Source organism: Somniosus microcephalus, chromosome 4 (assembly GCF_052327205.1).
Source record: "Somniosus microcephalus isolate GS21.2 chromosome 4, FLI_Smic_1.0, whole genome shotgun sequence".
NCBI lineage: Eukaryota > Metazoa > Chordata > Chondrichthyes > Squaliformes > Somniosidae > Somniosus > Somniosus microcephalus.
Window position 1 is genome coordinate 261967617 of NC_140990.1, and position 25767 is coordinate 261993383.

General features: G+C 45.3%; 1 pseudogene; it reads right to left on the reverse strand.

The window, feature by feature from the left end:
* The window catches only part of LOC147120420 (uncharacterized), a 44050-nt pseudogene extending 21417 nt beyond the window's left edge, over positions 1–22633 (reverse strand).
* Positions 22634–25767: the final 3134 nt, after the last annotated feature.

Sequence of the window (25767 nt, forward strand, 5' to 3'; positions counted from 1 at the left end):
CAAGAGAACAAACCCAACCATTTATCTGCTGTGACAGCGCCACTGCAGGTGGGAGGAGAACACATAATACATAACATATTCCTCCCCTCTTAAATGAAATGTCCACATTATTCCTCAACAGGTAAGTTACTTTCAATGCACTTAACTAACCAAGGGTAGAGGTAGACTGCCTCAAACCCTGACTTTACCCTGGGGTTTATTCTGCTCCAGTCTTGTGGATAAGTCGCTAAGCCTACAGATCCAAGCGTCTTGGAGGCCGCCGCTCTCTGACAGGATACCGGCGGTCATCGCTGGCTTCCACAGCAGTAGGCATTGACACAGGCCTAGATGGAGAAGTTGCCTGTGTCAGTCGAAAGTCAGGAGTTTGCACAGGTGGAACAGTCTCTTTGACTTCCTGTGTTGGAGAAGAGCACTGTGGCAAAGGATGCTGGTTTGCGGTATCATCCGGAAACAGTTCAGGCCAACCAGCCGTTGGAGCCTCTGTGGCTGTCTCTGCTCCTAGCAACAGTTGATCAGTGTGTCTTCTCCAGACAACGTCCTCAGTAGTCTCAACCATGTAAGACACAGGGCCCGTCTGCGCGATCACTGTAGCAGGAACCCATTTCAGTCCAGTGTTGTAGTTTCGAGCTAAGATGTGCTCTGCAGGATGAAACCATCTCTCCTTGGCTCTTTTCTCTCTTCTTTCAATTTGAGCTTGTTGTTGACGTTGGACAACCTGCTCTGACCTTGGAGGTTTGAGTAAGTCAAAACTTGTCCACAACTGCCTCTTCATCATGAGCGAAGCGGGAGAAGTTTTGGTTGTAGCATGCGGCTCGTTCCTGTCGGACAACAGGAAGCTGTTCAGACGTTGGTGGATTGAGCCCTGACCTTGCGATGCCTTCAAGGCGTGCTTCAAAGTTTGCACGAACCTTTCTGCCAGGCCGTTAGTAGAGGGATGGTAGGGCGCAGACTTGATGTGTTGGACACCATTCACTTGCAGGAAGGTTGCAAATTCCTGTGATACAAATTGTGGACCGTTGTCACTTACGAGTTGTTCCGGTGAGCCATAATGGCTGAACATCTCACCAAGTTTCTCAATTGTTTTCTCTGCCGTGGTAGGCCTCATCACAGCGACCTCCAGCCACTTGCTACGAGCGTCCACAACCACCATAAACATCTTCTCTTCGAAAGGACCGGCGAAGTCCACATGTACTCGCTGCCACACTTCTTCAGGCCAATCCCAGGGGTGTAGGGTTGCCAGCTGTGGAACATTCCGGACCCTTTGACACGGGGAACATGTTTTGGCTTTCTCCTCAATATTTCTATTGAGACCTGGCCACCAGAAGTAGCTTCTTGCCATTTCCTTCATCCGAACCATCCCACTGTGGCCTGTATGAAGTTGTTGCAGTACAGGTTCCCTCAGAGGTGGCGGAATGATGACACGGTGTCCCCAGAGAAGACAACCTGCCTGGACGGAGAGCTCAGTTCTTTTTGAAACGTAAAGTTTCAAACTAGGAGAATCTCCTATAGCTCTCCCTCGAATGACATCGTCCATTACCTCAGACAGGACTGGATCGTTGCGGGTGTACCTTCGAACCTGAACTGAAAGGTGCTCCCTCCACTTGTCTGAAGTAGAAGCTGTCTATCTGGCGAGGCTCTGGGGGAGTAACAGGCAAGGGCAGCCTCGAGAGACCGTCTGCGTTGCCGTGCAAGTCTGATTTGCGATATTTGATGTCGTATGTGTGTCCCGACAACAGTAAAGCCCACCTTTGCATCCTACTTACAGCAAGAGACGGAATTCCGGTGTGGGGCCTGAAGATTGAAGTCAATGGACGGTGATCCGTCAGGAGTGTGAACCTTCTCCCAAACAGGTACTGATGAAATTTTCGAAATCCAAAAATGATTCCCAAGGCCTCGCGCTCAATCTGTGCATAGTTACTCTCGGCCTTGTTCAAGGTGTGTGATGCGAAGGCGATAGGTTTCTCTTCACCAGAAGGCATGATGTGGGATATGACTGCTCCCACACCATATGGTGATGCATCACATGCTAGCTGCATGGGTAGCTTTGGGTCGAAGTGTGTCAGGACCTCAGACTTCAGCAATGCTTTCTTTGCTTGGGCGAAAGCTTCGTTGCACAGTTCAGTCCATTTCCATGTTTTGCCTTGACATAGCAACTGATGTAGCGGCTTCAGCAATGTTGCTAAGTCTGGAATAAACTTCCCATAGTAGTTAAGTAGCTCCAGGAATGAACGTAACTGGCTCACATTCTGGGGTGCTGGGGCCTCTACGATCGCCTTGACCTTTGACGGCGCCTTGTGCAGGCCGGTAGCGTCAATCACATGCCCCAGGTACTCAACTGAAGACTGAAAGAATTCACATTTGTCCTTACGAACTCTGAGTCCGTACTTTTTCAGTCGCTGTAGTGTCGCATCCAAGTTCAGAAGATGATCCTCCTCATTTGTCCCAGTGACAAGGATGTCGTCCAGGTAGCACTGGACACCTGGCAGTCCACTCAAAATCTGATCCATTGCCCTTTGGAATAGAGCAGGGGCCGAAGTAATTCCAAACGGAAGGCGGCAGTACCTGCATAGCCCCTTGTGTGTCACAATTGTCAGCAACTCCTTTGATTTGTCATCAACATGCATTTGTAGATAAGCCTGGCATAAGTCTATTTTCCTGAACTTTTGCCCTCCGGCCAGGCCCGTAAAGAGATCACCAATGAGGGGAAGAGGGTACTGTTCCGCAGACGGCACCGGGTTAATAGTCACTTTAAAATCCCCGCAGATTCGAATAGATCCATCCTTTTTCAGGACAGGAACAATGGGTGTGGCCCATTTGCTCACACGCACAGGCTCCAGGACTCCATTCTCGACTAAGGCCTCCAAGTTAGCCTCAACTTTTGGCTTAATTGCATCGGGTACAGGTTGGGCTTTGTGAGACTTCGGCTTGCTGTCAGGTTTAATGTTCAGTCTCACGCTGATCTTTTTCATACTCCCAAGTTCACCACTGAAGAGTTCTGCATGTTTGTTTAAAACTGCAGTCAGACCTGACTCCCCTTTTGACATCATGCGGACTGCAGGCCAGTCCAGCATGATTTTCTCTAGCCACGCACGTCCCAGTAGAGATGGGTAATTTCCCTTTACCAGATATAGTGGCAATTTCGCAGTCTGTCCGTTCAATTTAACTGTCACCTCAATGGCGCCTCTCATGGCCACAGGTTCGCCGGTATACGTCTTTAGCACAATGTTTGTTGGCTGAAGGGTAAGGTGCTTTAGCATTTTGTTGTAGACAGTGTCTGAAACAAGGAAGACAGCCGCACCTGTGTCCACCTCCATCCGCACTGATTGTCCCTCCACCAGTGGTGACACCCAGTAGCCATTTGGACCACCTGCAACCGTCAGTATGTGCACCTCTTCCTCCTCAGAGGTGACACTCCCCTCTGTTTTGCTTGTTCCATCATACTGCACTGAATGAACATTTTTCTTCTCTTGTCCAAATACAGACATTTTGTTTTCATGCTTCCCAGCTCTGTCTGTTCTTTTTTTACCTCTACAGCCATGTTCAATGTGACCCTTTTTGCCACAGTTTCGGCATTCCAGCTCCGTACACCAGCAGTCATTAGCATGATGGCCCGTTTTTCCACAACGGTAACATGTGCCGTTCCACGCACCTTTAGGCTCAGACGACACCTTGTGAACTCTCCCTGTTGAACTCAACTGGTGAGCCTCCTTTTCCGCCATCTCCATGGAGACACTAACTTCAATGGCCTTTTCAAGAGTGAGGTTGTCCTCAGTAAAAAGGCGCTTCTGTGTGGCTGCACTTGGCAGACCACACACAAGTTTGTCTCTAATGGTGTCATTCAGCACCTCCTTGAACTCGCAGTGTTCTGACAACCTTTTCAAAGCAGCAACAAGCATAGTCACTGTTTCCCCCTCCTTTTGATTCCGTTTGTGAAATCTAAATCTCTCAGCAATAACCAGAGGTTTCGATGAAAAATGTGCTCCAAGAATTTCCACTAGTTGTTTATATGTTTTAGTTCCTGGCTGAACTGGCTGTACAAGGCTGTGCAGTAAATTAAATGTCTTTGCTCCCATTATACTCAAAAAGGTAGGCACGACCTTATCGTTTGCCACCGCATTCGCCAAAACAAAATAGTCAAAACGTTCCGTATAAGCGCTCAACATTTTCATCAAAATCACCGATGTTTCCAAATATAGTAGCCATCTCACATTTAAAAATATAATTTCTGTTTATTCACTGCACCCGTAACGTTAATGTAATACTGCAACCTCTGTTCCAAGTGTTTTGTAGTTGAAAACAAGAAAGTTCCCACAATGCAGATTCATCCCATCCTCAGCGCAACTTTATTGTGTCTGTACCTGTGCCGTTATACTTAAACACAATTAGTGCTCAGAACCCCGAGATTGCAAACATGCTGCTTCTTTATTCAAAAGGAAAGTTCCAGAGAAAATACAGAACAAAGAAAACAAAACCCAACCAAGTGAACAAACCCAACCATTTATCTGCTGTGACAGCACCACCGCAGGTGGGAGGAGAACACATAATACATAACAACTTGGGTGTAATGTTATGTTTAATGTTGAAAAGCCATCAGATGCTTATTGCCATTAAAAATTCTGATGGCAAACTGTTGCAGTTGTGGCGTGTGTCATGTCGCTAATGGGACTTCCACATTGAGGGTTTAGGATTACTTGCAATTGTCAGTATGGTGGTCAGAGTGATAGGAATCCGCAGGTTCCTAGCCATTGTCAAGGGTCTGATAAGAATGTGTGAGGCAAAAGTGTTTGATTGTGCAAGCTAAGCAAATCTGGCCAAGATGAATGCGTGCCTTGTATCCTGGGCAGCAATGTGCTCGCATGCTGCTGCCACTGGTTGATGCGCCTCTGCAAGCTGTTCATTGTCGCTCTCCTCCTCCTCATCTGAGGAGGCTATGTGATGAGCCACTTGTTCCTCAGGCATCTGCAAGCCATGATGCTGTGCCATGTTGTGAAGTGCACAGCAAACCATGACCATTCTGGAGACCTTGGCTGCTGAGTACTGCAGGGCTCCACCTGATCTATCAAGGCATCTGAAGCGCATCTTCAGCATGCTCCATTATGGATCTGGTGGACATGTGGCTGGAGTTGTAGCGCTCCCCTGCTTCGTTGGAAGGGCTCCTCAATGGCGTCATTAGCCACGTCTTCAGGGGATAGCCCTTGTCTCCAAGTAGCCATCCGCAAACTTGGTCTGGCGGACTGAAGAGCGGAGGCACACTAGACTGGCGCAGGATGAAGGAGTCATGGCAACTGCCAGGGTACTTGGCACAAACATGCAAAATTTCCTTCTTGTGGTCACACACTAGCTGTACATTGAGGGAGTGGAATTCCTTGCAGTTGACAAAAATACCTGGATTGTGATGGGGTGCCTTTAGAGCCACATGTGTGCAGTCAACGACGCCCTGCAACCTTGGAAAGCCTGCCAGATTGTCAAACCCAACTGCATGCGTAGTTGCACTGGCTTGATCCTTGGAGAAATTGATGTGATTGTGCGCAATGGCAAAAAGGGCATCGGTTACCTGTGTGATGCAAGTGTGTACGGCCACCTGGGAGATGTCGCTGATGTCTGCTGGTGATCCCTGGAATGAGCCTGAAGCTAAAAGGTTGAGTGCAGTGGTGACTTTGATGGCCACTGGTAACGGGTGTCCAGCTGCTCCTCTGGGCTCCAGGTCTTGCTGCACCATTGCGCAGATGTCACCCACTACCTCTCGCGAAAGTCTGAGCCTCCTTTGGCACTGCTGCTCAGTCATGTTGAGGTAGCTGACCCTCTGTCTGTAGACCCTGTTTTGGTGGTATCTCCTGCGCCGACGTGCTTCCATGCGCTGGTGCCTTCTGGCCTGTGCAGCTTTAGGTCGGTGAGCAGGAGGTTGGAGTTCCTGCTGTTGCTCCTGCAGTTGGTGCTGCTGTTGGTCAGGGTTCTGCTGCTGCCGCGGCTGGTCTTTGTCCGAATCTGATGTCCAGGAGGAAAGGAAATAAATAGTTCCCATTCTTCTGGTAAATTCCTCATTTGAGGAAGCGCTCAGTCAAGGTGGGGAAAGGGGTTTCCCAGGAGGTCACACTGGAGATGGGTGTCAGGCTCCAAACTTCCAGAACAATGAGTATGCCTGCTAAAAGTTCCCCCAGACATGAGACAACAAAGCTCTGCCACCTGCAAATGATGTTTGGTGAAAAGTCCTTTATAATGGTGGAGCTGCAGCTGTTCGCAAGCAGTCCACTTGTGAAGCCACCAGCATTAACTGGCGTGTTCCAGAGGAGGTGTGCAGAATGTGGGAAAAGGGTTAAAATCGGAAAGGCCTCTCAAAATGGGATTATAGAGGCAATTAAGTGGTCGTTAAGGGCCTTAAGAGCCTATCCCGCCTCTTGGAGGCGGGATGGAAACGGGGTCAGAAAACTCGCATGTGGGAAAATTGCTTGGAGGCAGGATGGAGGCGGGATTGGGCCCGCCCGCCATTTTTTGCGATTTTAACACCTCACACGCCTCCAATCTCGCCTCCAATCTCGCCTCCTCGGGCCTGGCAAAATCAAGCCCTAAGCCTCTGATTAGCATACGTAACAGCCCTAATGCCTATTTTAGGCTGGCACTCCGGGCACTTGGATGTTACTGGCTGCCAATTTGTAGTTCTAGACTGATCTCAGTTAATCCGTGCTGATGCAGTTTGCTCCATTACAGATGCCTCGTGTATTGATTTGTATGTGGGTTCAATGACGACACATTCATGAAAGAGAATGACTTTTTATCTAAAGTATGTTCAACTCAGTTAACAGCATTACAGGAGACACCATCTTAGAGATCCATCTAAAACGAAACTAAAACTAAACTGCTTGTCTCTCACATGCCCTCTGCTGGTCAGGCATAAATAATCAATCAGGCAAATATGCTGGTAAGGCATCATAATCAAACAGGCAAATACCATCACTAATTGCTGATATCATTACATCTCCCTTTGTTAAAACAAAAGTATTTTACTTTTATCTAACATGTTTTCTTTGTATTACTCTGCATTTTAACTGTAACACTTAATGAACTTACATTATCATTATCATGATCAAGGTTTTTTAACCTTGTTTTGTGTGTTCACATGAAATATGTAAATACCTAGAACTTGAAGAAAGAATAAGATAACATTACTTCGTTCTATAACAATAGTCCTTAAATTTGCTCAATGAGTCTCTCAGGAGGCTTCACGTGTCTTGAGGATTTTCTGATTGATTGTCCTTGAATCTGAGTTGTTGCCTCAGATGATGGTTTCTCAGCTGTGTGATCAGGTTGTTCAACAGTATCAGTCTTTTGACCTGCTGTATGATCAGGTTGTTCAACAGTATCAGTCTTTTGACTTGCTGTGGCTGGTCCCATGAGAAGATCTCGACAATTTCGTCGCAGAACAGCACCCTCATCTGTCTGAATGGTGTATGATCTTGGTTTAACTTCACTCAGGACAGTTCCCTTCTGAGTCCATGTGTTTGTTTTGTCTTTGAACCTTACTTGGTCACCAGTGTGGAGTTCAGGTAGGTTTTGTGTTCCTCTGTCATAGTAGTACTTTTGCTTTTCTTTCTGTTGTTCTTTGAACTTCCTCACTTTCTCCCCCTCTTTTGTTTTCAGGAGGTTCTCCGGGATGGGTAGGTTTGACCTTAGCAGACGTCCCATAAGGAGTTGGGCTGGTGACATACCACACTCGAGCGGCGTTGTGCGGTATACAAGCATGCTCTGGTAGAAGTCAGTTCCATTGTCTTTTGCCTTGTACATCAGTCTTTTCACTGTCTGGACCGATTTTTCCACTAGTCCATTAGACTGTGGAAAGTGAGGACTTGACGTTGTGTGGACAAAGTCCCACTCTTTGGCAAAGTGTCGGAAACTTGCATTGTAAAACTGGGGTCCGTTGTCTGTGAAGACCTCACTTGCCACGCCATGTCTGGAGAATATGGCTTTCATACATGTTATCACAGCATCTGCAGTGGTGGTGTACAGTCTACAAACCTCTGGATACAGGGAGAAATAGTCTGTGACTACAAGATAGTCCTTCCCTTGACATACGAATAGGTCAGCGCCTACCTTCTGGTAAGGTCTGTCTGGCGCTGGGTGTGGTTTTAGTGGTTCTACCAGATTGCTTGCTCGATATTTCAGGCATATTGTGCAGTTTGACACCTCATTTGTCACATCTTGGTTGATTCGTGGCCAGTACATCACCTCTCATGCTCTTTTCTTACACTTTGATTCCCAGATGTCCTCCATGGATCCTTTTTAGCATCTCTTTTCTCAGACTCTTTGGGATAACTATTTTACTTCCTTTGTAGATGATGTCTTCGACCACTGATAGTTCCGCTCTGCAGTTCCAGTACTCTGCCATGTCAGGTGAGCAGTCTTGCTTCATGTTGGGCCATCCATCCAAGGTGCTTTTCCTCAGTCGTCTCAGTGTTTCATCTTTGTTTGTCTCAGTCTTTATGAGCTCCATTTTTGCATCTGCTATGGGCAGTGCACTTGTGATCATGTTCACGTAGGCGTTCACTTTTTCATCCATTTTGGTGTTTGCGGGCTCACTTGGGTCAACAGCTCTGGACAACGTGTCTGCTGTATACATCAGCTTACCCGGTGTGTACGCAACATTCAGTGTATAGCGTTGCAGCCTGATCATCATTCTTTGTATTCTAAGCGGACAGCTATTTAGTGGCTTTTGGAACAATGCAATCAAGGGCTTATGGTCAGTCTCTACACTGATTGCTTGTCCTGCCACAAACTGGTGAAATCTTTCACAGGCGTATGTGATGCTGAGCAGCTCCTTTTCTATTTGAGCATATCGCGTCTCCGCGTCTGTCATTGAGCGCGATGCATATGCAATAGGTTGCCAGTCGTCATATTTTTGCAGAAGAACAGCACCGAGCCCACTCTGTGATGCATCTGATGATATCTTGATGGGTCTCGCTGGGTCATAAAACCTCAGAACTGGTTCCTCTGTGAGCAGTTTCTTTAGATCGCTCCATGACTTCTCATGCTCATGATTCCATTCCCATTCTATGTTCTTTTCAGTTAGTCTTCTCAGTGGCGCCATCTTTTCTGAGAGGTTGGATATGAATTTACCCATGTAGTTGATCATTCCATTAAACCTCTGCACGTCCTTTTTGCATTGTGGCTTTGGCATATTCTCAATGGCGGACACCTTTCTGGGATCTGGTCTGATGCCCTTACTGCTAAGGATATCTCCCACGAATGTCAGTTCTGTCACCCCGAGCTGGCATTTCTCTCTATTCAGCTTCAGGTTTGTTTTCCTTGTTGCTTCCAGCACTTTTTTCAGTCTCTCGTCATGCTCAGTTCTTGTGGTTCCCCATACTATGATGTCATCCATTGATGTATCAACTCCCTCCAGGTGCTCATAGGTCATATGGATAGTTTTGTGATACACTTCAGGAGCTGAGGCAATGCCAAATGGTAACCTTAGGAATCTGTATCTGCCAAATGGACTGTTGAACGTGCACAGTCTTGAACTTACTTCGTCCAGTTTCATCTGCCAAAATCCTGATGATGCATCTAACTTGCTGAAATACTTTGCATTTGCAAACTGTGACATGATTTCCTCACGTGTAGGAAGCTTGAAGTGCTCTCTCTTTATTGCTCTGTTTCGATCTCTTGGATCCAGGCAAATTCTGAGCTTTCCATTCTTTTTGTCCACAACGACAAGGGAACTTACCCACTCAGTTGGCTCATCTATCTTCTGAATCACATTCAGGCTTTCCATCCTGTCCAACTCTGCCTTCAGTTGCTTTTGAAGAGCAAACGGAACTTTTCTGCATGGATGTATGACCGTTGTCATACTTTTATCTACTCTGATCGTGTGTTCCCCTGGAAGGCAGCCTAGACCCTGAAATAGGTCGTTGAACTCTTTCATGAGTTCATCATAGACTGTCTCTCCTTCGCTTTCCACAATGAGGACTCTCTTTACCAGGTTCAGTCTCTCACAGGCTATTAAACCTAGTTTGGCTTGCACATCCTTTGGCACCACGATTAATGCTAGCATGTGCTCTCTGTCCTTGTGTGTCACTTTGACAATGCATCTTTCTTTCACTGGTATATCAGTACCTGAGTATCCTGTCACTTTCACTTTTATTCCATGTATCTTTGGTCTGGGTCTAATTTTCTTAAAATCAGTCTCTGATAGCACATTAACTTGTGCTCCAGTATCCAATTTAAATGGAATGTGTATGTCATTCACTTTTAGTGTCAACATCCAGTCTCTTTTTTCTTTTTTGTTTTCAGACACAACATCTACATAGAACTCCTCCATCTCACTTTCATCTACTGCATGGACCTTGCTTTGTTGTGCTTGTTTCTTGCAGCAATGGGCATAATGGTTGTTTTTGTTGCAACTATTGCATGTTTTACCATATGCTGGACACTTTTTTGGTGGATGCTGTGTACCGCATCGACTACATGACTTTCGATTGCCCCTTTCATTTTTGTTCGCTGGCCACGCCTCTTTTTTCACATTGGCGCTCTTTTTGTTAAACGGTTTGTGTCTGTTCTTTCTCACTGCATCCACGTTGCAGCTACTGTCACTGAACAGCTCCTTTGCCTGCGACTTCACAGTCTCTGTGGCCCTACACAGTGCTACAGCTTTTCCCAGGTCTAGATCTTGCTCTCTTAGCAGTCTTTCCCTTAGACCATTATCTGGAATACCACACACCAGTCTGCCTTTTATCAGCGAGTCTGTCAGTCCCCCAAATTCACATGTTTTGCTTTGGTTTCTCAGTTCAGTCACATACTGATCAATAGTCTCTCCCGTTTTCTGTACACATGTGAAAAATCTGTGCCTCTCAAACGTCATGTTACGTTTAGGTATGCAGTAGGCCTCAAACTGTTCCATTATTTTATCCAGCTTCATTTTGTCTCCATCAGCAGCGAATGTGAAGTTATTATACACCTCCAGCGCTTCACCACCCACGACATGTAAGAACACTGACGCTTTCATTTTATCACTTTTCTCATCAGCTCCGATTGCCGCTAAATACAACTCCAAACGTTGTTTGAATCTCCTCCAATTTTCAGCCACATTACCTGTCAACTGAAGCTTCGCCGGTGGGTGTAATCCTTCCATTTTTTCACTTCGTTAGCTATTCTCCAATGGTAAGTAACGATGTCCTCTTTTGGCTTGCTAATATGTGGAGAGCTGATTTAACTTCAGATTTTTCCTCTTCATCTCTTTCAATCACTTCTGACACCATGTATTGATTTGTATGTGGGTTCAATGACGACACATTCATGAAAGAGAATGACTTTTTATCTAAAGTATGTTCAACTCAGTTAACAGCATTACAGGAGACACCATCTTAGAGATCCATCTAAAACGAAACTAAAACTAAACTGCTTGTCTCTCAGATGCCCTCTGCTGGTCAGGCATAAATAATCAATCAGGCAAATATGCTGGTAAGGCATCATAATCAAACAGGCAAATACCATCACTATTTGCTGATATCATTACACCTCGCACCTTCTTATGAGACCCTCAACAATGGCAGAAACTTGGCAGTATGGGATTTAAACTCAGTGATCCATTTACCGCTCTTTTTCTGCCCCGTGGCTATCTTAAAGCCGGGCGGCTGAGGTGCCTGCTTGACTCAGCTGGGAGCCTCCTGAATTTATGCTAGTCTGGGTGCTATTACATAAATAGGAGTCCAAAGCCATTTTGACAGCCTACAGGGTGGAGCTCAGTGGAAGTTTTTGGACCAGAAGGGGAGGCCCTGTGGACCCCACATAAATAGTTTGTGCGGCTGCCTCCCTGGGCTACCCCCCATTCTGCATTCCAGAACCCTTCTGACCCCCCTCCCGATGACTTACCATGACTGCCTGCTGGGTGATCTCGCGTTTGGGGCCTTTAAAATGGACCGAAGGTCTGCCCATGCGTTCCACCAGCTGATCACCCAGGAGTTAAAATTCCCTCCATAACTCCTTGCATCAAGAATTACATTGACATCAGGTTTGTGAAAGTCATTGGGAAAAATATTGACAAGATAACTGAAAGTCTGCAAATATATTTCTTCTTTCAGGTGAAATTACCAAGCCAAAAGAACGGCTATGTTCATAAATAAAACTGAACAGGCGGAATCTGTATTAATTGAAAATATACAGGGTCATTTTCAACTTTCTGGGGTCAGAAAACTGGTGGCAGCAGATAAGGCAGCTGTTATACTGCCCGACTTCTCTTTCCATTGAGAAGGTGCCATTGCCAGTATTTTGCTCCACCAAAGTTGAAAATAACCTCCATATGTTTAGGAATGTTGCTGTGAAAATTGTTATACTGAGCACACAATTCAAATGCTTATTTATTTATTTACTTACTTCTTGCTGGTGGCACTAGTACAGACAAATATTTGTAATGAAGATATTGTAGATGGCTGTTCTTTCTTCAGATAGCACCTCAGTTTTGTTCACTTGAAAGAGAAGTGTTGGTATCAAGCCACTGTCAAAAACAAACCTTTAAAAGATCCTTGTAAATTATACATTACACAATTGCTATCTGTACATCTCAAGCTAGTAAAGAGTATTGAGTACTTGGCTCAAATACAAGATGATACAGGTGTTACCCATACAGTATAAAGTTCAACACTGGTGAAGTATTATATAGTTAGAAGAATCAAGAGAAGTAAGCAAACCCTAGATGATTTTGAAAGGCCAATAGGAAATAAGGTGGGAGAATCTGTTATAAGTCATTCTTTCTATATGTACTGATATGATGGGCAGATGAGCCCAAAGTTCCTTGAATTGAACGCAAGTAAAACCAAACCCCAAAAAATCTGCACCTTTACCTGAGACTCTATCCCACTCCTGACTGCTCGTTCAGGCTGAAGCAGACTACGCAGCCTTCACATTCTGTTCAGTTGCAGAGACTGTCAACGTATGACGTTTCATCTGGCAAAAATTTTTGATAGATCAATTATCATCGTTTGACAGCTCTGTGAAGCTGTCAAACACTGACATTCTCTGTAGTTTGATGAGGTCTTGAATTTAAGACCCCATAAAACTTCTTTCTTTTGCAGGAATGACATGGTAGTTGCATCTGAGAATGCAACAGCCACCTGTCATTCCCAACGCGGAGGTCCGAGACTCTCCGCATGCATACCGACTGAAGCCTGCAGGAAGAAACAAAGGTAAGTGATGTAAGAAAACTACTAGGCACTTGGTCTAAGCGTTAAACAAAGCTTTAATCAACTGTTTTACAACATGGAGGTCTAGTTGTGTCCTTCACTAGTTCCTGTTAAGAATGTCCTGCGCAAGCTGGGCCCGTGTCCGAGTAGATATACTCTCCCTGGACAGCGCCACCCGCAGGCCGCTCAGTATTATTTCGTAAGTCTTTCTTTCATGAATGATTGATTCATGTCAGTAAGTACACTTTTAATAACACTTTGCACTTACCTCTGTTGGTGAAAAATAGATTCACTCGAGTCTGTCTTAAAGTAAAAGTACACAGTTTATTAACAGAACATTCTGGGAGAAGAGCCTTAGACCCCGCGGTCTAGTGGTCACCTTCTCACCGTTACAGTGATATCAAACTTCTTTTATACAGGCAAAACACTACACACAAATGTGTTCACCCAATTATGTTCCCCCAGCAACAATTCTCTTGTCCTCATCCAATCACATTTCCCCAGCAACAAATGGGTTCATCCAATTATGTTCCCCCAGCAACAATTCTCTTGTCCTCATCCAATCACGTTCCCCCAGCAACAAATGTGTAGAAACTTCTTTTATACATTATAGCAAAATACTACACACAGGTGTCTTCAACCAATCATGCTCCCCCAACAACAACTCCCCTGTCCTCACAGGAATGATATGGAACCTTCCAGAACTCTGGGCGCCTTTTAATAGTTAATTACAAAAATGTGTAGTTTTGCCGCTATCAATTACTGTAACTCATCAATACACACAATTTTGATTCATCTACTTTGCATTATAGAATAGTAGAAATACATCCAAAGGGCTTCCAGCAAATAGTTTGCAGAAGGCTACACCACTGAATAATTGTGAAATATTTAGTGTTTCCCACATTCAATAACTGTTCAACAATAATGTCAAGCACAATGGTTTTATGGGGGCAGGCACAAACAGTTAATTCCTGCCCCGTCTTAAGCTGAGTTTGTTTTGTCTTGTGCCATTGTTTTTTATTTACAAGTTCACTTCTTACAATACATTCTTTAACTCTTTATGTTGCTGCTTTAAGCTATATAATTTTCACCCTAACAGTCCCTCCTGTTGGTCCCTGATCAAAACTTGATTTGTCCTGGGAACCAATGTACCAGGGTGAAAATGGTGGCATGCAGCTCCTTGTTATCCGTTTACGAAATCCAACAACAATCACAATTGTTTATGACACTCTTGATGATTCCTTTATGCCATTATTGGCTATTGTCCAATTCCACAGAGTCGATTCAGGTGGTTGTCTAAGTTTTCCCACCTCCTTCCGAATATGTTTGACCAAATTAGTTATATTTTCTAAACTGTCAGGAATGTATGTGCAACACTCAGATCCTATCAGGGCACATGTTACACCCTTCTCCGCTAGCAGATAATCTAGAGCCATTCTATTCTGTAAGGCAACTGTGCGTATTGCCACCATCTCGGTGTTAATTTTACTCATTGACTTAGCCGTATCATTGGCTCCTTCCTCAAGAATCGAGGCTACAAGCCGAATTTCTTTTATTGCCCTGGCCATTCCATACCCGGGGAATAGGATAGCGAAGAATCGTTCTGTTTCAGTAATAGCTCTTTTGGATCGATAATGATAATGATTCACTAGAGAGGGCAAGTGATAAATGTATGGCACCACATATGCCAGGTAACATGATCCAGGGAGCAGTTGAAAGTACCTGTCTGGTTGGTGTATGGGACTTTCAGTGTACAACCATAATACTGAGAGGATGTATAAAGGGGGAACCCGTCAGCAGTACCGGTTACTGTAAAATTTTACTCACGCCGACTAGTGCCTACGAATATTCCCCCAGCCAAATTCCTTACTAAGCATATTGTCCCCAGTAGCCTTCCCATACCTGTGGCTTTGGTGAGGGTGAGAAAAGGAAGCTGTTGGGAGCAGTCATACCCTGGTTGGTACCACCCTTCGAAGGTATTCATATAATCTCCCCCCGACTTCTCAGGGCTCTGCAGATAGGAGGTAAAATGACAAACTAGAGGATGCCTCTCTCTTCCCGTCTGTTACCACAGACGCAACTCTTATCATCCTAGGGGATTGGCATGTGCCGTTCTGGTATATATACCATTCTACTACTTCTGACAGATTAAGTGGGACAGGTCTAAGAGGAATCCTTCCCTTAGAGTGGATAGGGATTTGGGTACATACCCAACAACCTCCTTCCTTGTTGTTTTCCATAGCGTATTTGTGGGACATATACAAGAAGGTGTTTACATGCAATTCGGGCATTACAGGTATTATAAGTGTCACAAAGAAACATAGTCCTAATGCCCATTTCCATTTACTGATGGGGTTGGTGATTCCTTTTCCTCGTGTTCTGGAGCTCTTTTGCAGTGCGAGGCGTGGATCCATGTTGGTCTGTCTCTCTTTCACCTTTACAGCAGTATTGGTGGTTAACAGGATCTGGAACGGACCCTCAAATCTTGGGTGAAGGCTACTCTTTCTCTTGAACACCTTTACGTAAACGAACTCGCCAGGCTCTGTTGTGTATGTAACCTGTACCACCTTAAGAGGATACCTTAAGGTGATGGACTACTTTTTGATGGCTCTTGTACATTGTAGTACCGGTGGTGACCACACCAGTATATAAACCCTGCAGAGCAAAGTGTATCCCAGTTCAGCCCTGACCCTCAATCACTAAAGACCTGTTTACTTACTTCTGTAGTCTGTGTCCTGTTATTCAGTATAACTGCAATTGAAACCACAGACTCAACAGTGGCGACGAGTCTGATCTTACCTTGCGGCAGTTTTGCATCAAAGGAAGCTTCGTCCTCAGGAACGGGCGTCGAAAAAGGGCATCCGCCCTCAACATCCTGCATCGCACGGGAGGCCATCGGAAACCCGGGTTGGTTTGCTGACCACGAAGTCAAGCATCAGTGAGCATCCCTTCTATGACAGCGGCGGGTAAGCCCGATCGAGCGGCACGGGGGGGAAGTCAGCCGAGTTGTCAGGGGAGAAGGGGAGGGAAAAAGATGAAAAGGGCGGAGAACACGACCGCAGCCGGTGTCAGGGGCCGGACTGCAATCGGGCAGAGACGCGCAACAGCCAGAAAAGCGTTTATGGCCACAGGGACTGCGGGAGCGGCGGGGGAACAAGAGCAGCAACGCAGGGGAAAATAAAGGACCGCTGGGAGGCGTGGACGGCAACAGCGCGGGAATCACCATTTTGAGTCGGCGGGGGAAGAAGACAAGCACGGGAAAAGCCGCCAAGCGCGGGAAAAGCCGCCATTTTGAAAAAAAAAAAATAATAATAATAATAATAATAATATCCAAAGGGGAAGGAGAAACTCAGCAAGGATGCCAAAAACGGGTAACATCACTGCTTTTGATAACGATGTGGAAGATTGGGCCACTTATGTGGAACGCATCAAAGTTTACTGTACAACGAATGAGGTACCGGAGGATAAGAAAGCACTAACCCTATTAAACTCAATGGGTGCGAAGACGTACGGGTTATTAAGGAACCTTGTAACACCAGACAAACCGGTAGGGAAGAGTTTCGCGGATATTGTTACTATCCTGCAGGAGCATTTAAACCTCACGCCGCTGCTGATAGCGGAACGATTTAAATTCTACAAAAGAATTCAACTTAAAGAAGAAAGCAACACTGAATTCCTAACAGAACTGCGCAAGTTATCAAAGTACTGCCAGTTCGGAACAGGACTAGCAGACGCACTGAGAGATAAGTTTGTGTGTGGGCTCCTAAGGGAAGGAACCCAGAAGCGACTGCTGGAGGAAAAGGATCTTACGCTGGACAAAGCTTTCAGCATTGCAGCATCCCACGAGGCAGCAGCACGAGGCGCTGCAGAGATACAGCAAAGGCCATTGGAATTCAGCACCAATGAAATGGCATTGGGCACAGTAAAGTGCTATCGTTGTGGAAGGACAACGCATGACCAGAACCAGTGCTGGTTCAAAGATAAAGAATGCAGGCAATGTGGCAAACTTGGTCACATAGCGAGAGTATGCCAGTCAGGAAAGAAGACCAGCAGCAAAAAGTCACCGCAGGAGAAGTACAAAAAAGTACACAAGGTGACAGAGAACAGTTCGGATGAACAGAAGACGGATTCAGACTCCAGCAGTAAGCAACTGGGTTGTCTGAAAATACATAATGTGGGTAACACAGCAGACCACCAAACTATCTGGGTCACGCTTCGGATAGCAGGACTCCAAGTGAAGATGGAATTGGACACTGGGTCGGCATTAACGGTCATGAATAAGCAAGATTACCAAAGGTTATTCTCGCACATTCCCCTGAGGGATACGGAGATTGTATTGAAAACATACACGGGGCAAATAGTATACCCCAAAAGGAAAGATAAAAGTAAACGTGGTCTACAATGGTAAAGAATTTCAGAAAATGGACTTGTATGTGTTACCTGATGGAGGTCCGCCACTACTGGGATGGGAATGGATCCGGAGAATAAATGTGGACTGGCATTCCATACAAGCACTGACTGTAGATGCCTGTAAGGAGGACGACGTCAAACCTAAACGACTGTCCAAAATCTTAGACGATGCTAAGGAGGTGTTCCAACAAGGACTTGGAACACTGAAAGGAATTACGTCAACCATCAAGGTTGAAGAACATGCAAACCCAAAATTTTTCAAAGCCAGACCGGTGCCTTATGCGATACGACCTGCTGTGGAAGCAGAGCTGGAAGGGCTAGAACATTCAGGGGTACTGTCCAAGGTGGACTGGAGCGAATGGGCTACACCCACTGTTCCTGTCATGAAGCGTTCATTGAGCAACAAGCCGGGGGAACCTGGGAAGGTTTGCATCTATGGCGATTTCAAGATCACTGTTAATCCGGTTCTTCACACGGTGCAATATCCGCTTCCACGGATTGAAGATATCTTCGCTTCGCTGTTTGGCGGGAAACACTTCACCAAGATAGACCTGGTGCAGGCGTACCTACAGATGGAAGTTGATGAAGCGTCACGTCAGTATCTCACGATCAACACGCATAAGGGCTTATATCGGTATAATAGACTGGTTTTTGGAGTGGCATCGGCTCCAGCGATTTGGCAAAGGGCCATGGAGCAGGTATTGCAGGGAATTCCAGGCACACAATGCTACCTGGATGACATCCTGATTACAGGAGATAACGATAACGATCACCTCGCGAATTTGGAGCAGGTGCTCATCAGATTGAAAGAATATGGGCTCAGAGTTAATCACCAGAAATGCGAGTTCTTTCAAAAGCGAATCTCATACTGCGGCCACGTCATTGACCGGGAGGGGCTCCATAAGTCACCTGACAAGATCAAAGCTGTTGTAAAAGCTCCTGCACCGGAGAATGTATCCCAGTTGAGGTCGTTCCTCGGGTTGGTTAACTATTACCATAAGTTTCTTCCAAATTTATCCACGGTGTTACACCCGCTAAACACTCTTTTGCAAATGGGAATACCATGGAAGTGGAGCGATGATTGTAAGCGGGCTTTTCAAAAGAGCAAAGCACTGATCACCTCTAAGGAAGTGTTGGCTCACTTTAACCTAACGCTGCCTATTCGCTTAGCTTGTGATGCTTCTCCATATGGTATCGGGGCAGTGCTCTCACATAAGTTTCCAGATGGCTCGGAAAGGCCAGTTGCTTTCGCATCCAGATCATTGACCTCTGCTGAGCGCAACTATGCTCAGATAGATAGGGAGGCTCTCAGCCTCGTGTGGGGAGTTAAGAAATTTAACAATTACCTGCAAGGCCAAAAGTTTACGCTGCTGACAGATCACCAGCCGTTGGTTTCCATTTTCAACCCTAAGAAGGGTGTTCCGGTAATGACGGCGCAGAGGCTTCAGAGATGGTCCCTTTTCCTAGGGGCACATCAATATGATATTGAATTCAAAGGTACAAAACAACATGGTAATGCTGATGGGCTGTCACGCCTGCCACTACCTACAGCGGAAGAGGCACCGGCAGTTGACCCTGTAGAGATATTTCACTCGACCATCATCGAATGCTTACCAGTCACCAATGCGGGTATTGAGAGAGAGACCCGAAATGACCCGACACTGTCTCGGGTCTACGACTTGACAGTGAAGGGATGGCCAGCACATGGCGAACCACTGTTACCAGCATTCTCAGCCAGACGAGAACAGCTGTCCGTATGTCAAGGAACATTGATGTATGGAACAAGGGTGATTATTCCTCCAAAATTAGAGAGAGTTCTGAAAGAATTGCACGAAGGTCATCTGGGGGGAGTCAAGATGAAAAGCCTTGCTAGGGCTTATGTGTGGTGGCCAGGTATCGACAAACAAATAGAGGATCTGACTAAAAGCTGCTCAGGGTGCCAAAAAGTTCAAAATGCACCTCCAATTGCACCGCTGCATCCGTGTGAATGGCCTTCAGCCCCATGGCAACGTGTGCATATCGACTTTGCAGGTCCATTCATGGATTCCATGTTTTTGATAGCAGTAGACGCACATTCTAAATGGCCAGAAGTGATTAAGATGTCGACCACTACCTCTGAGAAGACGATCGCAGTTCTAAGAACCATATTTGCAAGGAATGGGTTGCCGGAGCAAATATGTTCAGACAACGGACCACAGTTCGTGTCAGAAGAATTCCAGAAATTCATGAAAAAGAATGGGGTGAAACACTATACATCTGCCCCATATCATCCGGCTACAAATGGGTTGGCCGAGAGATTTGTTCAAACGTTCAAAAAGGCGATAAAGGCCATGAGTGAAGACCATATTCCACTACAACACAAGGTGGACAATTTCCTGATGGCGTATCGAAACGCCACACATTCAGTGACAAATCAAAGCCCTGCCATAATGTTCTATAACAGAAGGTTGCGGTCCCGGTTGGACTTGTTAAAACCAAATGTGCGAAGGGAAGTCGAAAACAAGCAATTCCAGCATGTAAATAACAAGGCCACTCGTAGTTTTGAAATAGGACAACCAGTGTTGGCCAGGGACTATAGGGATGATAAATGGCAACCTGGAACAATTCGTGCACGACAAGGACCCTTGATGTACACGGTAGACGTTGGAGAGAATGTAATAGGACGTCATGCTGACCAACTTGTGGAATCGAGAACAAGGGTCGACCCCATGTCTACGGCAGAGACACCAGTTGAAGAACTTATTGAGCCTGTAGCATCTCTCTCAGACTCGAACGTACCTGATGATGTTCAATCCATAGGAGATCAAGTGGATGAGTCACCCCAGCAACGAGAGCCAGAGACCCCTGAAAGGCGTTATCTGGGCCGGATCAGGAGGCCTCCTCAGAGACTGAATCTTTGAACAGTTGTGTGTAAATTGTATATATGTTATCCATGTAATGTTTAATTTGGGGTGTACACTGTTAAGCTAAAAGGGGAGGAATTGTAGTGTATGTAACCTGTACTACCTTAAGAGGATACCTTCAGGTGATGGACTACTTTTTGATGGCTCCTGTACATTGTAGTACCGGTGGTGACCACACCGGTATATAAACCCTGCAGAGCAAAGTGTATCCCAGTTCAGCCCTGACCCTCAATCACTAAAGACCTGTTTACTTTCTTCTGTAGTCTGTGTCCTGTTATTCAGTATAACTGCAATTGAAACCACAGACTCAACAGGCTCCAAGCTATGGCATCTTCCTTCGGCAGGGTCAACCTGAGCTTCTTTTACCTGCGAACAGAAACTAGAAGTACATTTTGTTAGAGCAATGCAATAGTTTAGCATATTTTCTTCCATTTTGTGAATGTCCATTTGTTTAGCAGTAAACGGTGCAGAAATAGGCAAACGTTGGGGACGTCCCATGACGATTTCATGTGGTGATAATCCTGTTGTTCTATTTGTTGCTGACTGCATTACCATCAATGCCAGGGGTAACAGTTCGACCCATTTGAGTCCAGACTCATCACATAACTTAGCTAACTTATTTTTCAACATTCTATTATATCGCTCTACCAGCCCGGCTGGCTGTGGGCGATAGCTGCAGTGAAAATGCTGATTGATTTGCAAAGCCTTACACATCTCTCGCATAATTGTCCCAGTGAAATGTGACCCATTGTCACTCGAGAGTTGTACAGGTATACCAAATCGTGGTACAATTTCCTTTAACAAATATTTAGCGACAGTAACAGCGTCATTCTTTTTACATGGAAAAGCTTCAATCCATTTAGAAAACACATCTATAATAACCAATACATACTTAAAACCCATACATGCGGGTAATTCAATAAAATCCATTTGCAAATTTACAAAAGGTCCTGTTGGATTTGGGTGGGAGGCAGACTGTACTTTCTCCATTTTTTTTTTCCGGATTCATCGTCTGACAGGTATTACACTTTTTACTAATTTGTTTTGCAATTGCCGAAATACCCGGTGCGTACCATGTCTGTGCAATATAATCTGCCATCCCCCCTTTGCCCGCATGTGTGAAAGTATGAACACAGCGGGCAATCCATGGGAGCAAAGATCTGGGTGCCACCACGCAGCCGTCATGGTGAACCCACACTCCTTCAGGTGTTTTAATGCATCGATCTTGTGCCCAGGTTAACACCTCCTCAGTACTGGCCTGTGACTGAAAGGCCAGCACATCATCAATTTGATTGTTGACCATATTGATTCTGGGTCGCATTTTGTGCTTCCCATGGATTGTGAACTGAAAAATTCTCTTGAGGGCGGGTGTGAACCTGTGCTTGTGTAAGATCATTCCCATGGCCCCCATGTTGTTCTGGTTGCCAGTTTTGGGGTTGTTGTTGGCATGACGGACAAGGACAATTTTTAGCCCAATGTCCCATCTGTCCACAACTGTAGCAGCCTCCTTTATTTCCTTGTCCACCTCGCCCCATATTTCCTCTATTTCTGCCTCCGAAACCTCTCCTGTTTCCGCGTCCCCTTCCCCTATTTTGTTGGGGATACATTTCTATCCTGTAAGTCATATAATATGGAGATTAACTGGGGAAGGGTCTCCTGTCTCCACCCAAGGCAGACTAATTTTAGGGGTTCTTTTAAATCTGGCCTAAGGCTATTTACCAATGCGCTGACCATGGGCGCTTGATAATCATCCTTTTCCATTCCTGAATATTGAGCCATAATTTCCTCCATTCTCTCCACATAATCTTCTACATCCTCTTTACCTTCCTCAACTTGCTTTTTCTTTCTACGGCCTGCATTACTAGCCTCGATACTTTGCTCACGTCTTTTCTCAGCTTCTCGTTTCCAGTCCCCAAATGCTGACCAGTTCACCTTCTTCTTACCACTCCTTCCTGGGTCCCTATTTAAGAGGCACTCCTCGAGACATGTTATCCTGTCGAGGTTAAATGTACCATCTGGTGGAAATGGCCTATTTCCGTTTTTGGTCCATTTTACCCATTTTGGTAAGTCATTTATTGATGTCTGACCACAATTCTGGAGCATATAACAGGCTGGTGTGCCTTTTTCTGGTATTTTGCTTGCTCCGGCACCCATTCTTAATGGTTGAGGTTATCACAGGTATTCGGTATCACAGTCCTTCCATTCCAACCGAGTTCTCTACGCCCACTTCACCTGGCCGTCACGTGACCCATTTGGCTCTTAATTCGGGCTCAGTCTGGGTGTGTGAGATACTGTTGGACACGGACCACAGGTGTGTCGATCAACCGATCACTGTTTACTCTCCACCAATTTAAGTGTTTCTGAGACACAACCTCCCTTATTGATTTTCCTGTTATGTCTTCCTACGAGCTCACAGACAATTGACGCACAAAAATACGCACATAATAATATTACGAAGATAATAAAAATCGCGAAAACCCAAAGGGGTATACAGATCATAATCCTTATGCTCTAACTAAACATATAGTCAATTCTCAGTCTGCATTGGACACCCCTACAGACTGAGTCCTTAACACAGCAACTTAACAACTTTAAGATCCTATTACACAAGGATCGATCCTATATCCATCTTTCCATTGTGTTCCATTTTTTTTTCAGGAACTCATTTTCCTGTTCCAATACTTCTATCCTTTATGTCTCATCAATCTACAGTGCAATTCGCTATTCTTTTGTATCATTGATACCAATTGATTTACCAAAATGACTCCCACCTTTTTGCCTCTTTTTTGTTTCTGTTTATCCCAGCACTCCCTCTGAGCGGCTGGCGTCTGAAACGGGTCCCACCCGTCCTTCTGCATCTTGTCTACCATACCCTTCCGGTCATCTGCATAGAACCTCGAGAGAGACCCAGGGGGTCCCCCCTCTATTTCTTTCCCCGATGCCATAACTAGTCCAACTTCAGACTTACCTTTGGCTGAGTTCCTCTATTCGGGCTGGTCTGCGACTCCTGAAACAATTTCTGGTTAGACAATTTTGGCATTTGTATCTCAATTCGGACCTACTCTTACCCTTTCTCCTACGTTTTCTTCCTTCTCACACAGTCAGACACATATATAGTCCTCGACCTCACGATCCTAGGATACTTTTGAGTCTCTCAGCCTACTTAATCCTGGCCATCATGTGGGCCCAATTGCCCTCTTAATTCCGGCTCAGGCTAGGATTGATGAGACAGGTATACTCCTTGCCCGTGTCGATCAGTCAAGTACCATTCATTCCTTCACGACTTTTATCACAACACAGTGTTGTAAGGACTGGAACTCGGTGGACCCAACTGCAGTAAGGCAAACTGAGGCAGAGGTTAGGTTGCAAAACAAAGGTAGACTTTACTTGACATAAACAAAATAACAACAGCACAGAATACAGGCTAGGAGGCCAGCGAGAGGTATCACCAGGCAGTGCAACTCAAGACTGAGCAATGAACATAAAGTGAACACCACTTAAATAGTAGGCATCTAACAATGCACAGGTGAATACAATAATGAATAAAGAAGGACACAATTAAGAGAGTTCATGGAGCCCTCTGGTGGCGAGGTGAGGCAGAATCTGGGTCATTCCTTACAAGTGTTCCCTATTTCATATAATTCACACCATACAACTGTGTTCTCCTACCACTTGCAGACTTTTACTTGATTTGTGATGCTACAGCACTGTTCCTCCGCCTCCCCAGATGACTCAATTTCTGGACGGTCAAAATTTGACTTCTCGTCCGGGTTCACTGGTGCGGGCGGTCTTTCAGTTCCAGAGCATCCTGCCGACTATGCCAATTTATTGGTGAAAAATAGATTCACTCGAGTCTGTCTTAAAGTAAAAGTACACAGTTTATTAACAGAACGTTCTGGGAGAAGAGCCTTAGACCCCGCGGTCTAGTGGTCACCTTCTCACCATTACAGTGATATCAAACTTCTTTTATACAGGCAAAACACTACACACAAATGTGTTCACCCAATTATGTTCCCCCAGCAACAATTCTCTTGTCCTCATCCAATCACATTTCCCCAGCAACAAATGGGTTCATCCAATTATGTTCCCCCAGCAACAATTCTCTTGTCCTCATCCAATCACGTTCCCCCAGCAACAAATGTGTTGAAACTTCTTTTATACATTGTAGCAAAATATTACACACAGATGTCTTCAACCAATCACGCTCCCCCAACAACAACTCCCCTGTCCTCACAGGAATGATATGGAACCTTCCAGAACTCTGGGCGTCTTTTAATAGTTAATTACAAAAATGGGTAGTTTTGGAGCTACCAATTACTGTAACTCATCAATACACACAATTTTGATTCATCTACTTTGCATTATAGAATAGTAGAAATACATCCAAAGGGCTTCCAGCAAATAGTTTGCAGAAGGCTACACCACTGAATAATTGTGAAATATTTAGTGTTTCCCACATTCAATAACTGTTCAACAATAATGTCAAGCACAATGGTTTTAATGGGAGCAGCCACAAACAGTCAATTCCTGCCCCATCTTAAGCTGAGTTTGTTTTGTCTTGTGCCATTGTTTCTTATTTACAAGTTCACTTCTTACAATACATTCTTTAACTCTTTATGTTGCTGCTTTAAGCTATATAATTTTCACCCTAACACCTCAGATACTCACCTCTACACTCTTGCACCTATCACTTACCTTCACACCACACTTTTGCACCCCCCCCGACCCCTGCAGACCCCCTACTCGCCTCGCTGAGCTGGTGGGTTTCGGAGCCTTCGGGAAGCCTGCACTTGTGAGGGCAAAAAGGGGATAATCCTATTTTCTGCCTGTTAATTACCTGTAAACAGGCAGTTAAGTGGCTATAATCCCCTCCCGCCTCCAAGGAGACAGGACCCAGCGCGGGACAGCTACTCGCCTCTTGGGAAGATGGCATGGAGGCGGGTTGGGGCGGGTTGGGGCGAGTTGGGCACCCGCCCCCAAATTCTGTCATTTTCCCGGCAGACCTGTCTCCATACCCGCTTCCCCAGGGCTGCCAAAATCGCCCAAGAGGGGCATGGAACACAAACTGGGTTAATTTAGGGCTATCATTCTGAACACTAATCTGGAGTACCTAGGCTGCCAGTTACTTGAGCGCAACATTCATATTAGAATATACTTTCAATGATGCAGTAAAAGCCAGAAAATAGAATCATTGTTCAAAGCTGCCATTTATTCAGGTAGAACTTAATACAATTTATGTACCATTACAGCAAAAATCTTATGATCTATAGGAACAACTTAAATTGGGA